Below are 9341 nucleotides of genomic sequence, written 5' to 3'. Positions count from 1 at the left end.
TACTAAATGGAAGTGTCTGACCCTTGGAGTTGCAGAGAAAAGACTGAAAACGTGATACGAGTGCAACCAAAAAGGCAAATAAAAAGAACCCAACAGTTATCACCCTTTATATATATATATATATATATATATAAAAAAACTTTTGAGAGCCAGAATCATGATTTTTGAACATATGGGTTTGGGAATACTGCACTTCCCAAACAATGTGTCCTCGCAGCACCTCTCACAGATGGAGACATGTTAGCATTAGAGGAACAGACTTTGGACTGGTCACTTCTGCACTCAAAGTCCTGAACCATGCTCTCCTGTGTCCCATTCCAGAGCCTTCACCACAAAATCATCTTTCCAGTCAGAACAACCAAGAGTTACCAGAATTCTGCAGCAAAGCCTGCTCTTCAGGGGAACCATTTAGGTAAGTCCCCTAACATTTGGGTGCTAATCAGAGCCAAGGGTTCTGAGGTCCCTCATAGAATGTAGAGATGGGAAGGACTCACCAGGCCATCAAGCCCACCCTGTCAGCCAGGGCAGAATTGTTCCCTGAAGAATCTGTTCCACTGCTTCATCCAAACCATTTGAAATGTCCCAAAGGAAGCGGATTCCATCACTTTCCCATGTGAACTACTCTGTAATCGAACAGAGCTCGCTGTTCCTTCAGCGTTCATCTCGGTCTTGCCAGTTATCTGTCACTATATGCTGCAGAGCTGTAGCCCAGGGAACAGCTTTTCCAAGAGGCACAGCTATGAAAATATGTGGGCTCTGCAGAGCCCATGGGACCCTGCCTCAGGGGAAATGCAAAAACAGACACCTATGCACCACTTGGAGCCTGCTGTTTCTGCTGTGCTCCTCAGGCAGACTGAGCTCTTGCCAGTTCCTAAAAGCTTTGTTTTCAGCTGAAGCAGTGTGAAGTGTGTGTGGATAAGCAATCTTCCCCATAGGTGATACTCCTGAGTGGCAGTGGTCATGTGATCATAGCACCATGGAAGGCAGGATGCTCCTTGCCCAAGACAGTGGGGGAAGGTAACGCTTCAGAGGTGACTCCTCGTGGCTTATGGTCCTTACCAATGCACTTGCAGGCAATGTTTCCCAAAGACCACTGGTAGAGAGAAGAACTGTAATCCCAGAAGTAACAGCCCCACTATTGTTCTGCTCTGCGTGCATGGTTACCTCTCCGTTGGTATTGAGCCAATGGCAGGATAACACTGGGGGCTGTCTCTCCATGCCCCTGACCTCTTGTGGTATTTTCTGCAAGTGTTGGGGTGTTCGGCTTAGTGTCGTGGCCATGTGTCAAGCTGCTCTGTAGCCTTGTTCGATATACACAAATGGTGTCCTCAGACTGGTGACTTTATTGATCAGGTCTGCACTGTGCGAGCTAAATATCCAGGCCAAGATTTTCAAAAGTAGCCAGTCATTTTGGGTGCTTTAATTTTGGGTGTGTCAAGTTAAGACTCCCTAAAAGGACGGATTGTCAGGGAGCAAGTGTCCAGCACATTCAGAAAATCTGGCCCCTTTAAGGTGTCTATAGATGGGCACCCAGAAGCACTCCCCACTCTTAGGACTTTTTCCAGTCCAAACATTTCATTTCAATACGTACTGCAGTTAGTGTAAAATATGGGGTGGATTCTCCAGCAGCAGTTCCTTCTTTGATTGATTGTTCCCAAGTCCTGGCCTGGGATTTGGATAGGATGCCCCCAGTCTCCATCTTCAATCTTACCTCTTTAGCTTTCTATGAGCAAATTAAATCCTCATTTGTTTTGCATTCCTTCATCAGTATCTTCCTCTGCAATTAAGCTAGGAACTCTATCTTTGTCTCTAATTCATCAGCGTAAATTCCATCATTCTAAAGTAGGATTGATCATTTTTGCACGTATTCCTTGGAGTAACCCACCAGTCAAAGTGTCAAGCCTGCATAGCCAAAATGGCATTTGCCTGGGGCTTGTTAATCACAGGAGCAATTGCGTGTTAGTCTACCAAGGATAGAGGAAATGTACATTTTAACATTCGGTAAAAAAGCAAACAATATACCAAGTACCGGCGTGAATAGCAATGGTAGAGGCACCACAAAACAGCCCATTGGCGAACCTCAGCTGCAAAATGCAAGCAATATACACTGTACGTATTTCAGTCTCATTCTTCCACTTCCTGCTGCTTAATAGGGGGAAGAAGGAGCTCTGCATGTGGCATGGAGAAGAGCAATCAGGCAGCAACATGGCGTTTCCCAGGGTGCAGCCCTAACAGATGGGTGATGGATGGAGCTTTTCTCCTATCTCAGCAGGCGTGACAATAGCTGTCTCCCATCACGAGTAAAAGCAATATAACTAATAGCAGGGCACAGGCGTTGTTCATCCTGACGCATCCGGATCCCCTTTAAATAACCAGAATCTTAATTCCTCCTCTGGCTTGAGCTGGCTTGGGTTGAGATTGGGCAGGGATCCAGGCATGTGGCTGAAGGCCCGCCCCAGTGTGAAACCTAATTCCAACAAAATTGCATTCTAACAGGGATGCTGACAAGTGTGACCTCTCCCAAAGTCATCACATATGTCCGTATTGGGACTTCAGTGTGTGCTTAATTAATTAGGCTCACCTTCATTTTATTAACTGAGGGTTTAGTCAATGAGCCCAAAGAATGAGCATTATTTATTATGTCCCATTGTGAGCTTTTTATTTTTTTATTTTTAAAAGCTGGACAACTGGAAAGACATGGAGGCAGACCCACAGCTGGTGTAAATTGACTTCAGCAGAGGTAGGACAATTTACAAAAGCTGAAAATCTGTCCCAAAGTCACTTTTTCCTGGAGAGTTTCTAAACCACAGTGTAGACATGACATCAAGGAAGGGGGTGTGTAGCAAGTTGGTCACCCACTCCTGCCTTAAAGGGCTTAAAACAGCCCAGGAGAGGGTTGTGGCTGGGAGCAAGCAGTTCCCAGCCTGACTGGGGGAAGCAGGCTCAGCTGTGGCCACGCCCCAGTCAGGGCTCAGCTGGCCCTTATAAGAGGGCAGTGGGCCATGCACAGACACTTTCTCTCTGCCTTTAGAGGGAGAAGGGTCTGGCTCCTGGGGAGTGTACCTGGGTACCCAAGGTGGAGCAGGGCTGGGGGAAGGCCAGAGGAGCTGGGGAGCTCCGGCCTGGGAACGCCTGAGGCTGCAGGCCTCGTTGAAGGCCTAAAAGGGTACTGGGGTTGCAGGGGGCAGCCCACGGGTAGGCAGAGGCAGCAGGTCCAAACCCCCCTTGCCTGTGATGATTGGCTTATACACTGCAATCCGCCCCAGTGTGCAGGGGCTCAATGGTGACTGGCAGTAACCAAAGACTGAGGTGAGGTGGGGATAGTGGGTGGGGGTTCCCTGGGGATGGGAGACCCAGAGACTGTGGGAGTACTGCTGGGGGGCAGCACCCTGGGTAAAAGGGGCACCAGGGTCTGGGAGGGACATGGGAGCCAACGGCAAGCAGGACACTGGCCTGCAGAGGGCGCTCTGGAGGCTTGAAGAGCTAATTCTCTGAGAGACCAGCAGGAGGTGCCGCAGGGGTGAGTCCCGTCCTGTGACAGGGCATGGATGGGGTCAGAAAGGAAAAGAGTTACCTCAATAAACATGTGCGGTTACTCAGTTTTGGTGGTGAATTCCCCTGCTTGATACCTGAACTAGATAGTATTGGGTCAAACATACACAATGTGCTGTCAGACAGGGACTCCCAGGCAGCCCCCCGTGCTGTGTTGGCAAATGTTCCCGCTGTAGGTAAAGGTGCTACTTAATAGACTAGGTACAGCCACATATAACATACCTACTGGGCTACTGACTCTTTCTGGGACGTGAAGGTGGACCAAACTTGCTCTGTTAGGGGATCTTCCAGATGGCACCATCTTGTTATCTCTTGTTATCTCTTGTTATCTGTGAATCCAGGCATGGGACACCAGATTGTAGACATTGTTCTCAAGGTGCGGGGCTCAATAGGCTTCCATACCAGCTGCCAAAACCACAGAGGAGTAGGAGAGATTCAGGACCAAGCGGGGAAGGGATGCAAGAGCAGAGTAGCTACGCGTTATGAGGTCCGCCGGGGCAAGTGAACAGGTAGTATAGAGTGTGGGTTAGAAAAGCATAACTTACAGTCAGTGATTGAGGGTAGACTGTTACTCTCTGGAGCAGCACACTGATGCAGTTTATCAGTCTAGAGCATGGATAACTCCAAGGGAACATGACAGCGGAGAGCATAACATTGCCTACTCTGGCAATGAATTCTTCTCCCCACCGATTGTGTCGAACTAGAAGTCTATCACCTCAGCCTAATGGAGCATCATCAACTTACCTCAAACAGACACTTAATCGAAAGAGCATTTATACCACTTCGACTGCCAGCCGCGCTTTATGACAGCTCTTTGCGTAGGAGATGTCATTGTGCATTTGCTTCTTTGTTAGAATAGATTGGTGTTATCAGCGGTTGAGTAAGCCTTGCCATTCACGGTGGTGCACTGTAGGCATCTGCAGGACAGAAGAAGACTCTAAAAGGGACAGAGCTGGTAGAGATATGGAGGAGCTATGAGACAGAGGAACATTCTACATAGCCTTGGTGCACTTAGCCCGGATCCTCAAGTGGTGTAAATCTGCGTAGCTTCATTGGTGCTATGCCAACTTGTACCAGCCAAGGATCTGGGCCTCCATGCAGTTTGGGTGCTCAGCCAAGGATCGATCTAAAGAAGGACAAATCTATATAGAGCAAATGGAGAAGAGCGCCTATGAGAACTGACAGCATGAGCTAAACTCTGCAATCTTGTAAGAAGACTCAGGGAGGCATGAACATGTTTTTAAGGTAGCCATAGAAAGATAGGGAATTAGAATCTTTAGAGTGAGGATTAGGAGAAATGGTCTGAAGCTCCAGAAGGAACAGTTTAAGCGAGACATTGGGGAAGCATTCTGGACTGCATAGGGCAAGCTAGATGCTTAGAGAAGGTGGGGGAGGCACAATCGTTGCAGGGGGTTTAGCAGCTGGAGGTTGGTTCTTGGGAATATATTTAGACTTCCTACCAGCTGTACCCATCCCATTACTCTTAGCGGTGAAACTCAGCCCTGTGCAGAGGCCTATGCACCACTTAAGCCCCAGATAAGTTGGAAAGCTTAAGTGGAACTGAAGTATCATCGTTCTATGAACTCACCCCATACTGAGTTATCCTATTGCACCAGAACGTATTCAAATTGGGCCTAATCGAAACCCCATTGAAATCAATGGACGTCTTTTTCCACTGAGTTCCTTGGTGTTTGGTACTACACTCTCCAAGACCCAAAGACTCTCCCTGATGGGATGTAGGGGAAATCTGACTGAGGAATTTCACCCATGGAAAAGCAGCCCTCTGAGTCATCGACACCGCAAAGCTCCGAGGCAGAGATTCCTCCAAGCTGGTTTTCTATTTCTTGTTATGGCTCTTCACTGAGTAATGGGGCACAATGCGATAAAGTCCTGGGGTATGTGGGATAAAGCAATGTGTTTTATTTGATCAACTTGCAAGAAGTCCCTGCAGGTAACTATTGAGTCTTTTCTCAGTCTGCTTCATCCAAGCACCATCAACTTTGTCTGCCTTCGTTTTGCCTGGCTGCAGAGGGTGGCTTATGCAAAACACCAGGCACAGGTACAGCTAAAGAGATGGAGTCCGTTATCCTGACCTGTTTGAAGGGTGAGGTAAAGTGAGCTGAGCTGAGCACACCTACAGGCCCTGGGAAAAGATGGTGAGGAGACAGCACAGTAACCTACAGGGGTTTATTTGCGTGAGCTCAGCTCCCCTGTGTAATTAACTGATCTCTGATAACATTTGCCTTGTCAGCGAGGAATTCAGATTTTATCTTGTTTGACAGCAACATTTACGGTGTTAATACTGGAGAAGAAAGGGGGACGTCTGTAATTGTGGAAACCCTATTTAATTTGAGAATTCTGTTATCTTGTCACAGGAACTGAGATTTTACTAATAGATTCTGACTTTGGGAAAATTATATGCTTAAGAAGATGGGATTTTAACAGACAAGATCCCGTTGATATTAATAAGAAAATAGAGTAGGCTGCATCGGACACTTAGCACTGTCCTTTTGCTTATGACTTCCTCACCAGAAGCTAAATATGCCAATTGATGGACCACCTGGAGCTATGCTCTATCAGCTTGGATTTGCCAAACAGCTTTAGATCTGGCCACTGTGTGGATGGGAGAGCATCAAGGAAAATGCCCAGTGCTCCAGGATTAAATAGGCAGTGTTTGTCTCTCAAGTCAGTTCCACGGGTGGGAGGCACTGTGTTGCTAGAGAGTGCATCTTCCAGATGAGGCTTAAAACTGATGTCCAGAACATTATAAATTCCATGGCACTTTTTTTTTTTTGCAAGACACTAGTGTTAACTTGGTAGTTGTGACCAAATTCCCCTGTAGTTTGAATCTGAGATATGATTCTTCTGTGCAGAATTGTGCAGCATTGCTGTGGAGTGTGAAGCTGCTGCCATGTTCCTACCCAGAGGTGGCTGCATTTCAGTGATGTGCAAAGTGATTCATACATAGCACAATAGAAAACTCAGCATTTGCCACTCTGCCAATTGCAATGACACAGTGTCCCCTTTTCTTTAGGAAGACAGCCCAGTTACTGGGGCTCCTAGGCCCTATGGTGACTGTGAATAGGGATTATAGGCTACATTTAATGGTGAACAGGAATAAATATTTGTGTACTGGAAAAAATGTCAATGGAAGTGTCTATACTGGTGTTTACAATCTAGTTAACAACCCAACCAAATGCTCTAGACAGAACCACTCAAGTCTAGGGAGTCGGGGGGCTTGAGAGTCCGAGCCGCAGTCTGAGCCACAACATCCACCCTGCTCTTCTTCGTGTAGTAGTTTGCGCCCTGCTAGTGTGAGTCTGTCTCCCCGGGCTGGGAGGCTTGCCCCCTGCTGCAATGTAGACATACCCACTGAGTCTCAAGCAGCTCTACTGATTGGCCTAATAGCCTGGTTGCCCGGCTAACACCCCTTGCTATCTCACATTCTCCTCGGGAACCTGCCTCCAGCATCCCATCTTGCAGAAACAGGTTCTGTGCATGGGAGTGCGTGCGTATGTGCAAAGCTACAAAAGACATTGCAAGCACTTGGAAAATATTTGCCAGGATATACAACCAGTGATAAAACTTCCCAGGCCTGCTATCAGCCAGGAAAACTAAGCAAGTGTTTGCTCAATAAGACCAAAATGCTCAGGTCCAATAGGCTGTTCCAGCAATAGTGGATATGCCCAAATTTTATCTCCTTTTCTTTCTGCCCCTCCCCCCCGAAAGATAAGGACCAGCATCGAAAATATTTACACAAATGGCCTTGTTAGCACATGCTATTTTTTCCTTTAAAGCTGATTAATCCTTATCAGCGACACCAGCAGTTTGCTAGATAAATATTACTCCCCATTAACACTAGGGTCCTTTGGGAGACCCGCAGCGATGAGGTACCTTGTTTTGGTGTAATGCAGGTTTGTCTTGGCTGCAGGCCAGCTCTCTTGTCATTAGCTGCAGAGCTCTTGTTACCTCTCAATGCCATTGACATCCCGAATAGGGGAGGGGCAGACAGCTCCTGTCAAACGTTAAGCTTCCCCCTCCCCACTCCCTCATTTTTTCCTTGTGAAGGGAAAAGGAAAATCCAACTCCCCCCATGGTCCATCCTTGGGAGTCAAGTGCGAATGATGAGTCCATTATTTTGAGCTCGTATTTTAAATGACCCATTGGTGCATTGCCTGGCTCGCTGCCAAGGGTGGAGACTGAAAACTAGAGGGGAAAGTTCCCGCTGTGCAGATGAACCAGTATGTTCACCCTGAGAACCCAAGCAGGACCGACCTGGGGCAGAGGCCTATGGGGCTACAGTGGTGTGGCTGCCTTGTGTTGATCCTCTGCACAGGGTGACTTCACCTTAGGACATGACTATGTGGAATCATTATGAATGCTTTTCCCCAGTGCCTAGGCTCTCTTTCAGTCTCCAGCCGTGCAACAGGGACGGGAGCTTGCTGCGTCATTGAGGGCTGAGAAGGACAGCCTGCTCCAGCTCATTAGTGACCCCCTGGGACTCTGGGGGAGGCCTGTTCAAGCCTCCTTGCATGTAGCCACAAACAGGGCAGGCAATGGGAGGGTGGGTATGGTAGGAAAAACAGTGTGACCAACAGTGGGGGTTGAACCCTGGGTCTAAGCACTAAAGCTAGAGCCTCTAGTTTTTGAGCCACTAGCACCCGAAGTAGACCCTCATTAGCCACTAGAGGGAGATAAAGACCCACACTCACCTGGCGTGGTCTAAACACAGGGATTTTATCGCATGGATGCTTCTCTCCTGTAATTATGCTTAACTAGTGCAACAGCAACCCAGAAAACCTGGTGCATCCCTCGTGGCAAATTACCTATCATGAGGACCCCAAATTAACTACAGTATATGGATGCCCTCGTGTAGTCCATTCTAGGAGAGTGTTGGTCTTTGTCCCCTGTAGGGCTAACACTGTTTCCTTTATTCTAATGATGTTCCTTGTTCAGTGTTGGAAGAAAGTGGCTCTTTCTGTGGTTCTTCACCATTATTGCATGGCAGCCCTTAGTGGAAGCAGTTAAGCTGGCTGCTTTTCCACCTGAGTCCCCAGTCTTCGTTGCAAGCAAGCCCCTTCATGTCTGTAAAAAGCAGCTGGAGACATGTAAAAGGAACCACACCTGTGAGACCTGAATCAATGGTACCTGTGCATTCCGGAAGGACTGCACACAAGGGGTGGGGGTACGCCAATGCAGGAGGTCCAGCAATGCCACTCACTCGAATTTGGCCCAGATGTCCCTCCATCATAAAAAGGGGGGAAGGCGAATGGCACTTTCCTCTCCCTGTCTCCAGCACCCATGATGTTACCTATATGCAGCTGCCCTCCAATACCTCTACTACACAAGCCAACGTGTAAGGAGGGAGGAAAAATTTCAAGGTTAGAAAAGACAGTGGAAGATCCTACCCTGAGGGGGGTGAGGATGGTGAAAATTACAATGGATCCTTTATTTATAGTAACTTACACATGGTCCTGTGTTGTCTGTTACAGTTTCTATTTCTTCAAGTAGCAGCAGAAACTTCCTACATGTGATGTGATGTCTACAGACAGCTCTAAGAGAGGTGTGAATCACCTCCATCCATCTTCCTGGACTCTGGAGCCTAATGATGGTGATTTAAATGTTAACGTTGTGAATCGTTTCTGTTGATCTTATTAGCAGGATTGTCCTGCTGCCCTGGGATTCTGGGTGGAATCTAAGCATCCCTTTATTCTGACCCTACAAAAAGAACCCTGGATTTGGCACAAACCATATTGCACCATTAGTTTCTAGGTAAAGTGCAGGGGCGA

The sequence above is a fragment of the Natator depressus genome, chromosome 19, assembly GCF_965152275.1.
Source record: "Natator depressus isolate rNatDep1 chromosome 19, rNatDep2.hap1, whole genome shotgun sequence".
Classification (NCBI taxonomy): Eukaryota; Metazoa; Chordata; order Testudines; family Cheloniidae; genus Natator; species Natator depressus.
Note: the sequence above shows the minus strand (reverse complement) of the source record.